This window comes from Rhinolophus hipposideros (assembly GCF_964194185.1).
Source record: "Rhinolophus hipposideros genome assembly, chromosome: 15".
Taxonomy (NCBI): domain Eukaryota; kingdom Metazoa; phylum Chordata; class Mammalia; order Chiroptera; family Rhinolophidae; genus Rhinolophus; species Rhinolophus hipposideros.
In genome coordinates this window covers 6594069-6608747 of record NC_138061.1, presented here as the reverse complement: position 1 = coordinate 6608747, position 14679 = coordinate 6594069, and the positions used below count along the sequence as shown (strand labels likewise).

Here is a 14679-nt window from a genome sequence, read left to right as displayed (position 1 = left end):
GGTAATCTGCTCCAGGTCCCTGCACAGCCGCCCCTGTACGGACGAAACACAGACAGATTCCGCCGTCTCTCTGAACTGCACTAATGACCAGGTTTGCTCAGCACAGCAGCAGGACGGAAAAGAGACTGAATTATGTTCATGCTGCAATTGTCACCCGATGATTGCAATGTGCACAAAAGACTCCACAGATCTTTGTGACACAACTGACAACTTTTTTTTTCCTGAAACAAATCGGGGAGGGCAGACTTATTTCTAAACACCCATTTTATTATTTCCAGTAGTAATTCAAAGAAGTGCTCGATTTTTCCACTCCAGCTTGTCTAGTTACTGACTGACGGTCGTTTTCCATTAAGGTAGAACCTACACAAAGTAAGCTTACGCAGTTCGCTGTGAAACACACCCGCCGAAACGGTGACAAGGAAGTGGTGACAGTCGTATGGTATAAAGCCTTTCAAGGAAGCAATGCTCAGTCTGCATGAAGACATTTCAAATGGAAAATTAAGTACCACCCTTTACGCAGACAGGGACACACACTTCACAGACCTGGAGCCAGTGTAGGGCTTTAAGTGACCTCAGAGACAGTGAACGCAATCTCTGGCACCTGCCACGTACTGAGCACATGACAGGTCCTTTCTCCATGGCAGCCCCGTGAGGTCAGCACTGAGATCCACAACTTATATGTGGGAAACTGAGGCATAGCATGGTTAAAAACCTGCACAGAGACCCACAGCTAGCCAGTGACAGGGCCAGAATCCAAACGCAGGCCTGTTTGGCTACAAAGCCTGTGACCTTTTCCCTGTACCAGCATGCAAGACGGCAGCGCTGGGAGAAACCTGCTCGGAACTCGAGACTTAAATAGCATCGAGGTCAGCCTTCACCCAGCCCACCGGCCGCCCACCCCGTCTCCCAGGCGAGGAGGTGCAGCTGCAGTCTGGTGACTGTCCAAGGGCAGGGTCAGTGAGGCCCAGCCAGTGCAGGAGCTCGACTTGCTCGACTTGCTCCTCACCCTTGTATACTGCTGTGCCTGGCCCAGGGTGGGTGCTCACTAAATAGTTTCTAAGTTAATGACAGAAGGAGAAAACTGCCAGCAGATACCTGGAACAGGGTTCCTGCCACTTAGTGACACCACAATAAAAGTGACATGAGCTAACATATATTAAGGGCTTGCTTCCTGTGTCCAGGCACCAGGATGGGGTTTATAGGGATTGTCCTGTTGATATGTCATGATAATCTAAGTGGAACGCACAATTAGTATTCCCATTTTACAGATGGGGAAACTGTGGCCCAGGGAATTTAATGCTATGCACCTGCTCCCCCATATGACTTAGAGTACAGTTGAGACCTCGGGCCTGGGGATCTAAAGCCTTGGGCGGAGCACCAGCCGTATGACTGTAGGCAAACCCCCTCGCCACTTAGACCCTCATCCTCTTCTCTTCACAGCTGACTCAGCATCACATGATCCAATGACCTCAGAGACCCAGGTATGTGATAAGTCCTGTTATTATTCCATTTGCGTGCTTTCCAGGGTTCAAACACCTGCAATAACAAACCTGCACTACCAGGAAAAAGTGACACATTTTCAGACTACGAGTCATTTTGCCTCTTGCGCAGCTAGACCACAAAGATGAGAAGTAGATTCTAGTTGCTTTTCAACAACTTTTCCTTAACATGAAAAGGAAAACGAATTAAACGAAGTGGCTCCGAGTATAATGCATGAAGGCTACATATGAGGGCCCAAAGGGGCAGGGTTGCTCTGCCCCCCCCCTTGGGTCCCCAGATCCCTCCTACTCGCTTACACGACTTCGGGAAGAGTGTAGAGGTTGGCAAACAGTAGAAAATGCCCAACAGGATGTGCTCAGGACGAGCAGAGAAGAGAGGTCGTGCATAGACACGTAGCTCGTGTGTTCCAAACCAACTGCGAATAGCAATGCTGCAGCTGTACAAAGGCACCCTACAATGAATAAATGAGGCGGCACAACTAAATGGGGAGCAGCTGCTACTCCCCACCAGATGGCCTTGCTGATCTGAATAGTTTAAACATTGTTTTATTTCCAAAGATAAGCAAAATAAGAATCTGGTTAACCCTTGAACAAGAAGAATGCCTGAAAACATTTCTTGGGAATTTCTTTTGGATGAAAAGAGTGAGCAATCTGACTGAATTTCAATATCCTATTGTTTCAGAACAAGATGAAATGGGATTTTTCCAGGGTGTCCCCTACAGTTAGTGAACATTCACTGTCTGCCCACAGACAGACCTGGCCCTTACAAGGTGTGACAAGAGGCGAGGACTATACTTCCAGCCCCAGACCCAGCAGCGCTGCTGCGTGGAGGAGTGCCAGCCCTCCCAGGGGTACGAGGAGATGCGCCAGCCTCCAGGAGCGCGCAGAGGTGGGCCAGGAGCCGCAAGAACTTAAGAGACAAGTTGAAGCTTCCATGTTTAAAATATTTAAACATTTGAAACATTGTTTCCAAATTAAGTTATACTCAGACACATCACTAAGTGACACAAAATCTGCAGAGTTCTGCCTTCCTGGCTGCAGCTGGCTCCTTGGGGCCAGCCCCGGGCACGCTAGTGAGAACTTACTATCTTCTACCTTCAAGATACCCTGAAGGTGAGTTTAAGAAGCCCCGATAGGACAGCGAAGAAGAGAACTAACAGGAACTGAGCATCCCAACTGGGACAGGCACTATGCTACCCCGACTTGGAGGCGATGCTGAAGGTAGATATAATTGCTCCATTTTGCAGGTAAAAAAACCGAGGCTCTGAGCAGTGACATGGCTTGTCCGAAATTACCCAGGGAGTAAGTGGCAGAGCTGGATTTAAACACGAGCCGAAGCCCAAGTCGCCCCTCAGTGCAGGGAGGCCGAGGACGCACACAGGCACATCATACAGTTTTCAGTCGTTAACAGTGGGCGTGCAGGGCGGAGTGGGATTTGCTCTCCACTCCAACATTTCTACCTTTCTTCTCATTTCACTTACACACAGCAAGTGTTACTTTGTAACCACAAGGACAATAAAGATGTGATGATCATAGTAATAAACATTGAATACAAAGTGGACAGGGCCCAGGGACCCTAAGATGTCCGCCATCTCTGAGCCGAGGGTTCATCTGTGGACAATCCGTGCAATCGTGCCTCTCTCCTCAGATGAGGTGGCTCGAAACAGGCCAGACTGCAATGGACGCCTCTGTGCAAAGTGCCAAACGGAAGTTACACCAAAGTTACTCACTTCATCCCCTCGTTTCCCAAATTCTTTTAATTAATAACATCTTCCCACTGGACATACTACCGTGTTTCCCCGAAAATAAGACCTAGCCAGACCATCAGCTCTAATGCGTCTTTTGGAGCAAACATTAATATAAGGTCTTCTCTAAGACCCGGTCTCCTATTAATGTTTGCTCCAGAAAACGCATTAGAGCTGATGGTCCGGTTAGGTCTTATTTTCAAGGAAACATGGTACCACCCAATGTACTGACCTTGGATATGGCCGGTCTATCGGAAAGGAATTCTTCCCCTTCCTCAGGTAAGCAGAGACAGTTCTGAAAGCGTTCGGTGCTGTATGATTTCCTTTTTCCAAAAAAAAATCTCTCCAAATTTTAATACTTGAAGGCGGAGAATAATAAATATTGTAACAAGGGTCTGTTCTCCAAGAACACCTCCCTGTCTCTGGAGCCCAGCTACGAGGAGGCTTAAGACACTGTCCACGCCCATCTCGTCAATGAGCAGGGGCCGCTGCTGGCCCAGGACGGGAAACCTCCTTTTGCAACTAGGTAATGGAGTGGAGACAGGAGAGGAAGCGATATGGAGTATAAAATTAGACAGCTGATCTAGGAGTAAACAAGTAAAATTCTTAGAATCAACCACAGAAAAGTGGGATCTTTTTCAGACAGATCTTGAAAGTGTTCAGGCCTCATTATGAAGGTCAGGACTTGTTTACAGAGAGCAGACTTCCTCCTGGGCTAAAAAAAGGTCTCGATTTAAAAAAAAAAAAAAAAAGACTTTAAAAAAGTCCTTATAGCTGACTTCCTATCAAGAAGGGCTCTGGTCTGTTTTAAAAAAAAAAAACAAATCTTTGGCTGAAGCACACAGTTGTTCCGAGCTCAAGTCAGCTCCGAGTCAGTAAGAATCTCTCCCGACATGACCTGAGTGCCTTCGAGAAGCTTCCCTGTCCTTCCAAAAGCCCAGTGGAAGCTGTGGAGCCACAAAACGAGCACCGAACTTGGAGTTCACGGGAATGCACGGTGAGCAAAGCGGGAACATACCTGACTCGGTGGCACATACAGACCACAGGACTCCGCAACATCCTGAAACAACCACACCAACCCGTGTGACTTTGGGCAGGCCACCTAACCTCTGAGCCTCTTACCTGCTGGGCTGTAAATAGGACATTGGCCACTCCCTTGAAGTCTGCAGGAGGATGAGGGCAGAGACGACACTGGCTCTACGCCTGCCTGTGCCCCGCCTGGCTGTCCGCATCGCCTGCCTGTGTCCGTAGCTCCATCTGCCTCTCCCCAACACCACTAGTCTGCTTGAGCCACCAACTCCTGCCACGAACTCCTGCCAGGAACTCCTGCTCACTCCTCAGAGGTCAGCCAAGGGGCCCCCACCAAACCCCCAGTCCGTCAGGCCCCGCCCTCATCCAGCAAACGCCTTCCATTTCTCCTCCTGGTGTGAGCCTCTTGGACGGGCCTCTGCCTTGACCACTGGGATACCAGCTCCACGAAGGCAAGAGTGTCTCTTTTGCTCACTTTTACAAATATTCCCCAAAGGAAAAAAATTAGAAAGGAAGGCAACACTTATACAAATATAGCACAGTCAGAAACAGAGAATTCTCAATGCATGACTTGGGTTTTATGTTGTGTGTGTGTGTGTGGCATTTAAAATAGAATTTTCAATTCTGCAGGTTTTCAAATTCTGCCTCTCTAGGATTATTCCCTGTCACTGAAAACCCATTTCCTGGTACCTCGGGAGCCTGCGGCTGGCACTGGCTTCCACTGTGGGACTGACTGGTGGGCTGGTGCCAGGCTTCATTGGCCTCACGTTCCTGACACCCAGGGAGCCGCCCCCATCCACCGCGCCCCCCCCCGCCCCCCATTCTGCTAGAGGAGAATCAAGGGGTCTCTGAGAGCTGGTGACTGCATCTCAGGCCCACTGACCTCAGGAGCACCTCCCTGCCTTTCTAAATGAGCTTTCCTACTTAAGAAAACACCAAAATGATACGTCTTAGTTAATTATATGATTCTTATCTGTGGCCAGAAGCTTTGGGTTGTTTTCCATTTTGTTTTGTTTTTACCCATTTTCAGTTCTTACAACCATTTCAGGCAAATTTCTACAGGCACTTGGTCAACACAATTTTTTAGGACGGAGTTCAGGACAAAAGGAAACAAAAAATCCTTCCTTTGGATCAGTTTCATTCCTTTCCTGTAAAGGAAATTTGGAAATGTTTCAAAAACATCAAGTATTCAGAGTCAACTGAAAATCCCAATTACCTTTCTCCTTCTTTCTTTCCCTTGCTCTTTTCTTTTTTATTTTGATCCCCTCAGCTACTCTTTCCCTCTTCAATGCTTCAGAAGAGATAAAATACTCATTACCTACGCAATAAATAAGCTCCTCCATTGAACTATTTTGAAGGTTGTACTGGTTTTTATGGGTGAGAGAAACTAGATTTGGGGGTTCAGAAATTACCCAGGGCATTACAGAGCGCTGGGGCTAAAACAGTTTTGAGCATCAACCAGCTCCATTCCAGTGGGAGAGGCGGCGGAGGGTGGAGGAGAAATGGGAAGAAGGAAACCACTGCGTCCAGAGCTGCTTCAGCCTGCACAGGCCATGGCTCTGGGACCCAAGCCCAAGGGTTTCTCTCCCCACTGCCGCCAGGACTTGTCCTGTCACTGCTGCTGCATTATTTCTGCACCCCCTCCTCCTCTCATGAAATTGGCTGAAAGGAACAAGTTTACGCTGTCACAAAGCAATCTGGGCTGATCTTTTTTCTAAATGTTCATACATCTGGGGTAATTTCAACTTCTGAAGACAAAACAGTTTACAATATGGCTGGACTGACTTTGGTTGATTTCAGTTTTTCTAAGGTTTTCACACCCCTTTGGCTGTTGTAAAACCTTGTGCAAAAATGAATGATTTTGGACAAATCCCCAAGATACTTTTCCGTAGCATTCACTTTACAATTTAAGAAAGAGATGGAGACATTTCAATTTGGGGAGGAGCGGGCACCCCTACCTGGGCTGCTCATCACCTCTCTCCCAGAGGGGTGGTCAGCACAGACGCTGCCTCTCTGTGTTCCCCTCCTGTCCCCCCCTCCCCCCCCAGCTTCCTGAGACCATTCAGGGCCTTGGGTGACAGCAGGACTTGTGTGAGTACACGCCATGGGTGCGGCTTCCTCCTCTTGCTCCATTCACCCCCACTCCCACTAGGAGCTGACCCCCTCCCACACAGGAGCTTTGCTCCTGGAGGAGAGGAGCCGTCTGGGCTTCTCAGAGCATCACTGGGCATGAGCGCCCCATTCCTGAGTGACATGACAACAGCACCCCAGACACCCCATTCTGCACTGAGACCGAAGGATAGAATAATGGGCCAGGACTGTTGCAAGCAGCATACTTCAAGCCTCTTTAAAATTCTCTTTGGGGATCTTGATGGAGAAATTAGGAACACTTTTCAAAGGTAGCATGACACTCTTAGTTATTATTTTCTATGGATGTTTTCTGGCCGGTAATTTACATGCACGTCATTCAGTGGAACTGCTGGCATTTTCCTGACTTGTTCAGACCCATCTGTTCAGTCACCACTTCTAGGTCATGAGAACGGATACAAAGGAGGGCAGACTTCAATTCAGTTGGTCCTGGAAGCCGCCAGAGCAGAACCTTCGAACCAAAGCCAGGCACCTGAGAAGCCATCTTTTTAAAGCCCTTGTTTCCCAGCTAAGGCTGGGTCAGTCCATCTGCAGCAAACCAAGGTTGCCTTTCAAGTCTGACAAACAGCAGTTGGAGGATAGTATGTGTTGGGCAATTAAGCTTATAACGGAAGCGTAAGCCACCAAGGTCTTTGGGCAAACAAAGTTAAAAATATAAATTAATATCATTTCCCCAAGTAGAGTTGGGTTTTCCGATTTCATTAAAGGCTGTGTCTAAACATGTAAAATGAAAATGATGTTTTGAGGCAATTACCCAGATACTTAATGTCAAAACTCACAGAATCTTTGCCTCAATTAGTGAAATAACCGAAGCAAAAAGGGAGTATATGGCTAACCCTGGGACAGCTGCCCCCAGGTCTCCCCTTCGGGTGTCTCAGGCAGAGCCAGCGGGTGGCGGAGACCCGGCTCTATTTGAAAGTGGTTCCACCAGCCAAGCTCTGGGAGCAGAATGGTGGCTACGATCACGAGTCCCCGAAACGGCCTGACCTCAGCCTGCCTCGTTCCCATCTGAAACGTGGGGATGAGGATGAAACAGTCTAGTCTAACAGGATTGCGAGAAGGGCTGAGCCAGTCCACGACAGCGCTGAGCAAGAAGCCTGTGTCGTCCTTACTGGGGGACTACTACCACCTGCTCTTTTGCTTGTGCTTCGCTAACCTGAGACCTCGGGGATGCCTCTGGTCTCCCTGTGTCACACTGTTCCTCCCGTGTTTCATTCCGGCCTCTTCGAGGAGGCTGGCTCGCCGAAATGCCTCAGAAATGCTTTACCTCCCTATGCATTGCAACAACGGGTCCGTCATATTCTAATTCAGAGAAGGAAGATCAAAACACATGCATTTTAATGTCTTCTAAGTCTGTTTAAAAAAGATCATTATGCTCTTATTAAAAAATTCTGCTTTCAATCACCTACCTTGATAGCCCTACTCTTAAATACAAAAAAAAAAAAATTAATAATACAAATAATTCAAATGATAAAAACAGGATTTCTTTTTTTTTTTTTTTTAAGAATATTAGGTCTGATGGTATTTGGGGCCCTGAGCCCACAAAGAGGGCACAGCAAGGAGACAACCCAGCTGGGAAGAAAGTGTCCGAACAGCTAGGAGCACGTCCCTCTGGGCACTAAGCTGCAGTCAGACATCAATGGGACACAGTCCAGGTGGGGCCTCTGCCTCTCAGAGGTGGGGGACGTCCTGTGTCCCTGCACAGACATGGGCTCAGCATCGTGACCCACAGGCCCCTCCCTGGAGGCGGTGAGTCTGACCTTGACCCGGTGAAGGAGCAAACTCCCACAGACCAGCGTCCCGTTTGAGTTCCCACATCCGTCGCCTTCCCAAACATAGAGAGAAGTGGGTTCGACTGAATTCTGCAAGTTTAACGCTAGTGCAAACCAAGACCACACAGATTGTACATACAGCCAGTGAATGCAAAAGCCTGTGGATTTAAGTTAACCCCTGATGTCTTCAGACGCCATTCGAGGAAAATGGGCAGAGGCAGCGTGAACTGTCCAACGGGAGTCATCAGGCAGGTGCTGGTGTGGCGGGGTGGGGTGGACCCAGGGCACCCCACCCCAACGTGTGATGGAAGGAGAAGCATAAGCAAGCAGTGGGCAGGGCCCGGGGCCTGGGGCAAGCTGGAGAGGACGGCGGAATGAGTGGGTTTGGAGAAATTTGAGTCACTGACCAAACAGGTGAGCAGAGCAGAGCACCGAAAAGCCAGTACCAGTGCCCCTCCCCAGGCTCCTGCAGGAACACCTGGGCACAGAGGCCAGCCTAGGGCCCACCCCAGCCGGCCAGGCTGTCCTTCTACAACCAAGCTCAAGTCCTCCCGCCTCCACTTTCACGTGTCCTGCTCCCCCGGGCCTGACCAACCAGGTTGTGTGCATTAGGTTGCATTAAATGTGGGATATAATAAGCAGGAAGAAGTCACCCCCAGATAGGAGTTCCCCAAATCTAAGTTCCACTGTACCCCCATCAGCTATTCGACTCTGGCCACGTGGCCCCAGCTATCTCCTGGGATGACATATGAAAATGCTGATGTCGCCCAGGTGGAGCCAGGAGCAAATGAGTATGGTTGAGACAATGCTTGGTAGAGAGAAAAGCTCTGCACAGATGGGAAGATTTCTCTTTCCAATGTGTAACAGAACCCGTTTTTAGAGGAAAAAGAAAACCCCACATTTGGAGTTTTAGACTAAAGCACAGTGTGGACGTGGAGCTCCTGACCACCCCCAAGTCCAGGGTCCACCCACTGGGCATAATTCAGGGAAGCCTACCCCCCACCTCAAGGGCTATATTTGACCCTCAGCTGAAGAGAGCACGCACCCAATTAACCCATTTGGCGAAGTCCGTGAGACCCCTGCTGTCTGCCCTGCCCAAGTATGACGCAGGGACACGGGTGAAGTAAGCTTGCCTGGTGGAGCTCACAGGCCAGTGGGGGAGCCATCCAGAACCCCGCAAAGAAGGTAATAAGAAGTCAGACGGGCTAAGTTCTGTGGGTGGAAATGAGCTGCTGAAGCAGAGCATCTGCTAACACTTTAATGCACTCCCCTGAGTATCACTACTCTGTACCACCTGCCACACCACTGTAGTGACTCCCACTGCCCCCCCAGAAATGGTGGGGTCAAGGCCGGAGGCAGAGGCGAAACCCAATTCACTTTCTGGGGCCACATTTCCGTAGCTTAGTGTTGGCAGGGGTTCTCTATTCCCATCGGGGCAGAGATTTAAATTAAATCAAATTTAATGTAAAACTCAAGGCCGAGTTCTCACACTTGACCAGGGGCTGGTCTGGTCCCACTCACGTGTGCTTGTCATGCAGTCCAGAGTGGGACATGCTCAAGAATGTTCCAGTACTTTCTCCCCAGCCTGGAGCATCAGAGCAGAAGCATCATGTGGTGAGAACGGAAGAAGGGCAGGGCCCTAGAGCAGCTCACTGAGGACATCCCCTCGTTGGACAGGTACTCCTGAGGCCATGCACAGGGCCGGCTATGAAATCAGCCCGAAACCCTGCTCCCAGCTGAGCAAAATAATAAGGACAGCAGGGGCTTCTCTCATCCCCTCCAATTCCCTGCTACTCTGGCTCAAACTCCAGCGAGGAAGAGATAATCCTCAGAGCTGTGGTTCAACAGAAAGAGAAGGTGGGCCATACACCCACGTTTAAATGTTCCAGATGAAGTTCATTTTCATACGGTGTTACCCTGAAAATAACACCAGGTCTGATATTAATTTTTGCTCCAAAAGACGCATTAGGGCTTATGTTCAGGATGTCATCCTGAAAAATCATGCTAGGGCTTATTTTCCAGTTAGATCTTATTTTGCGGGAAACACAGTATATTTTATTCAACCTGATAGATCCAAGACATTGCCATTTCAACATGTATTTAGTATAACAGTTATTTATGAAATAGTTTGCACTATTTTTTTCACACTGAGTCTTCAAAGTCCAGTGTACATTTTATACTTACAGCACATCTCAATTTAGATGCTAAGTTTTCAACCAGAAGGACCTGATCTGTATTTAGATTTCATAGAATTTACGAAAAAGGAAACTTACATGCCCACGTTGCTCCAAACAAAATATTTTCCAATAACCGAACCAAGTATCTGTTTTTAAGTCAAATCAATTAAAATTAAATGCAATTTAAAGTTTCAGTTCTTCAACCATACTCATCACATTTTAAGTGCTCACTGGCCATATGCAGCTGGTGTTACCGCACTGGGCAGTGAAGATACAAAGTGTCTCCATCATCACCAAGTTCTACTACTACGCAGAGCTGCTCAGGACTGTGAGCTCCTTGCAGGACAGGACTGGTTCGTATTTCCTCCACTCCCCTCCTTGCCAGGCCTCCCAATAAATGGTACTGAGAAGTCACAGTTTGCCAAAATTGATGGACGCCTTCACAGGACACTGGATAAAAACACAGCTGCCAGACCCTGCCCCAGATTTCCCGCATCTACTGCGCGCAGGGGAGGCAGGTGGGCAATCCCCCCAGGTGACTTTTAAGCCTCAAGCTCATGGCCCCAGATGTTCCCTCCTTCCAAGTCTCCCTAATTCAGCCATAGCCACTGCTGAGTTAGGAATAGATGGAGCCAGGGTGGAGCGTACACCTTGGAACTCAGCCAGGGTTGCCCCCAGTGGGGTTCCGCACTTAGGGACAGTGTGAGCCCCTCCCCTTCAGTTTCCTGTCTATAACAGGGACACCAGCACGCTGCTCTGAGTTCTTATCAACACGCAGGGACTCAGGAAATGCCAGCTGCCTTGAACGCCCCGTCACACTGAACATCAGCTCAAGGTGGGGAAGGAAAAGCTCTTTCTCCACCCTGAACACAGGGCAGAAAGCTCCAGCTGGTCAAGCTGCACACAAGAAAGGGGTGTGCAGAATCGGTTGGTTCTGGGACTGGACTGATTTGCAACTCAAATCTTTCTAGATGAAGCCATAGTGCTGGCAGTCCCCTTTCCCCCTACCCCCAGGAGACAGAACCCCAGGCCTGTCATTTCATCTCACTGACCAGCCTGGAGGCTTTACTTCAGTGCAGGGAGACATCCGAGAGCGCAGTGACCAAAATGCTGGATTCTGGGCTATTCCCAGAGACTAACAGATCCCCATCCCCAAGTTGGGGTACAAAGACTGACTTCCAGTGAAACATGACCAGGGGGTGCAGAACCCCAGCAGCGTTCTTCCGGGGGCATCACCGAGTAGAGAAAAGGTCCCTTCTCAGTCATCCATTCCACACAAACCTGCAGAGGGTCAGCAGTTATCCCCTCGGGTCTTTCCCTTTGGGGCGGAGGGCAAAGGGGCATCAGGCTCACGGTACGTTTTTCCAGGCTCCTACTTCATCTTCCGGAAGCTTAGACACAGCTGATGGGAACTGTGTTTGGTATAGTCACTTGGAAAACTGGCAGCATCCACTGAAGCTGAGCACACCCTTTCACAAGACCAGCAAGCCTACTCCCAGGTATGGGCCCCACAGAAATGCGTCTGAATGCTTACACAGACTCGTACTAGAATGCCCAATGCATGCATTGAAAGGTAAAAACTAGAAATTGCAGTGTCTATCCACAGTCGAATGGCTACTACCATGTTTCCCCGAAAATAAAACCTACCCTGAAAGTAAGCTCCAGTTAAGATCGTCAGCCAGACGGACGCCTTTAGCACGTTATGATGATGTTCCAGAAGATGACATGACTGTATTTGAATAAATGTAGATTGTTGTACATGAAAAAATAAGACATCCCCTGAAAATACACTCTTATGCGTCTTTTGGAGCAAAAAATTATATAAGACCCGGTCTTATTTTCGGGGAAAACACGCTATAACTATGCTATGAAAATGAACAAACTACAGCTACAAGCAACACCTCGGAAGAATCTCATCAACGTAGAATTGAGCCCAAGAAACCAGACACAAAAGAGAACATGCTACTTGGTTTTGTTTACATAAAGTGAAAAAGGTCCAGAGGTGGAGGTCCGGATGGTGGTTTCCCCGGCCTGGGGTTTGGGGGTGGTTCATGAGGAGGTGGAAGCAGGGATTTCTGGGATGACGTTCCTATACTTGACCTAGGTGTCGGTTGCACAGCTGAGTTCTGTTTGTGCAAATCCATAGAGCTGTCTGGGTCTGGTACGTGCTCTCTAAGGATGTAAGTTATATTCCAAGAAAAGAAAAAAAAAGTTCACAGACAAAGAAAGTTAGAACGGTGGTGTTAAGTTTCTGCCCTGTAAGAGACCAAGAGAGAAGCAGAGGGCACGCAGGCAATTTGACACGAGCATGAACGTGCCAGTGCAGTCCAGCCCTCTCACGTTGACGATGGAGGTAAATGCTCTCCCATCAGATCAAGCCCATTTGTTTTCAGAGATGGCAAACCAAAGCCTGCTCTGTTCATGCTTCTTAGAATGTAACCACTTAGGGCTGATTTTAACCCAGCTTTCAGTTAGACGGCTAATGACCTCCAATTGCCAAGTTCAAGGGGTTTCCAGGGTCTTAAATGGCCCTCCTGGGATGGGCTTGGCCAGCAGGTTGCAAGCCCCAGCCCTCCCGGGCTAACACCATGGGTCTTGCTCAGCGTGGCGGCCACCTACAAGCCAGGTACACACCGGGCAGGAGTGAGGTCTGTACAGAAGTGGGGCTGTAAAAGGGCATTCTTTCATGTATTCTTTTAGCCTTTTTCCATAGCACACGTCCTCGGGCATAAGTGTACCATTAACAGCCAGCCCAAGCCTTCCTGCTGCACCTCCAGACAAGGTAACTTGCAGTTTGATCCCAGGGTCTCTTCCCACCTCATGGCCAATAGAGCCAATACCCTGACGGAGGGAAAGACATTGAAAACTTACACTGTAGCCTTAGCACATTTTCCCCTGCAAGCTACTTCCAGAGAACTTCTCAAATGCCCCAAGAGAGTGAGAAAATAAATCCCAGGAACCCCGAGTATCCCCTGAGGAAGCCCAGCTCCTCTTGAGGTCGGGGGGACAGGAGGAGCTAAACAGTGTGGGCCACCCCAACTACAGGAGCACAATGCTGGGGGTCAGGGGCGTGAGAACCTGTGGAATCAATCCAGGCTCCAGAAGCCAGTATTCCACGCATTCTGAACCTCAAAGAGAGAGAACCACGGGTCCCCTCACTGGGATGTGTGTAGCCTGCACCCTCAGGCTCGCCACGAGCCAGCATGTGGAGACTGCCCCTCCAGGCCTGCTAGGATCTTTCCTCCCTCCCCCTGGGCCCAGAGCTTCCTTGGTGCTCCACTCTCATGCAAGCTTCCTCCATCATTACCTGGACCACTCCAGCCACCTGCATCCTGGGCCAGACTGACTCAATGCGTCCACAACACCCCAGTACATCACGCCCCCACCACCCCTCACCCCCATCTCCCCTTTGTCACTCATCACAGTGGACGTCAAATGATCCTGTGACTAAGTGTTTACACGTAGTCCACCCACTGGAACCCACGTTTCATGAGGGCAGGGCCTGGGCATGTCTCAGCCATCACCTACTCCCCAGTAGCCAGTGTGTCTTTCCTCGTCTGTGTCCCTCTGTGGGTGAGGACTCCCTGAGTGGGGACACCAAGCTATCCCAAACACCTGGTTATCCATAAATGTTACTTCTCTCCCTCCCTGACGTGTCCTGTAGCACAGAAAGGGTACAGCCACGAGGCAAGTCCTAGATTCAAATCTGCGCCCAGCCACTGCCAGCTGGTGGGCCCAGGACAAGTTACAGAACCTCTCTGAGCTTCATCTGCCCCGCTATAAACAAGTATCACGTCATCTACCTCCCAGGGCTGAAGGGAAGATAAACAGAGTTATGTAAGGTACTGGTCACTATGACTCCAACACAATAGCATTATTTTCTTCTATCTTTATGGTTTCCTTCCATTTGAGGCCATTGTCCAAGAATGCTGCCTCACAGGCCGTACTAAGAATCTCGTACCTGGAACCATTAACAGATTCCACTCAGTGTGGCTCTGCTAGGCCCAGAGGGTGGGGGAAGGAAGGGAGGTGAACCAGACAGACAAATCCTGCCCCTTTGCAGAGCGTGATGTGTTTTTTACAGAAGGGAGAGACTCTTTGATCTTTTTATGTGTCTCTCTCTTTTTTTGTTTGTGCATGGAGATTTTTTTTCCCCCAAGTAGCTTTATACCAGACATATTATTTAAGTTATCTCAGACTCCTCCACCGGGCAATAAAAATATTGTGGGTTTTATTTGTATTATTTTTCTTTTCGAAATAAAAAATGCTGTGGATGTCTTAACAGAGAAAGTAAATAAAGCAAGCTTTT

The 14679-nt window shown here is 49.0% G+C and overlaps 1 protein-coding gene across 7 annotated transcripts in view; it reads right to left on the bottom strand.

The window, feature by feature from the left end:
• The window catches only part of CHST15 (carbohydrate sulfotransferase 15), a 278611-nt gene that overhangs the window by 37906 nt on the left and 226026 nt on the right, over positions 1-14679 (bottom strand). The window contains exon 1 of one of the 7 annotated variants that reach the window (XM_081074501.1): positions 4367-4654. The exons of 5 other annotated variants lie outside the window; for them this stretch is intronic. The gene's annotated coding sequence lies outside the window, so the exon portion shown is untranslated. Of the gene's footprint in view, positions 1-3476; positions 3906-4366; positions 4655-14679 lie in introns of those variants that run through there. One more of the 7 variants, XM_081074505.1, reaches the window with a different exon arrangement.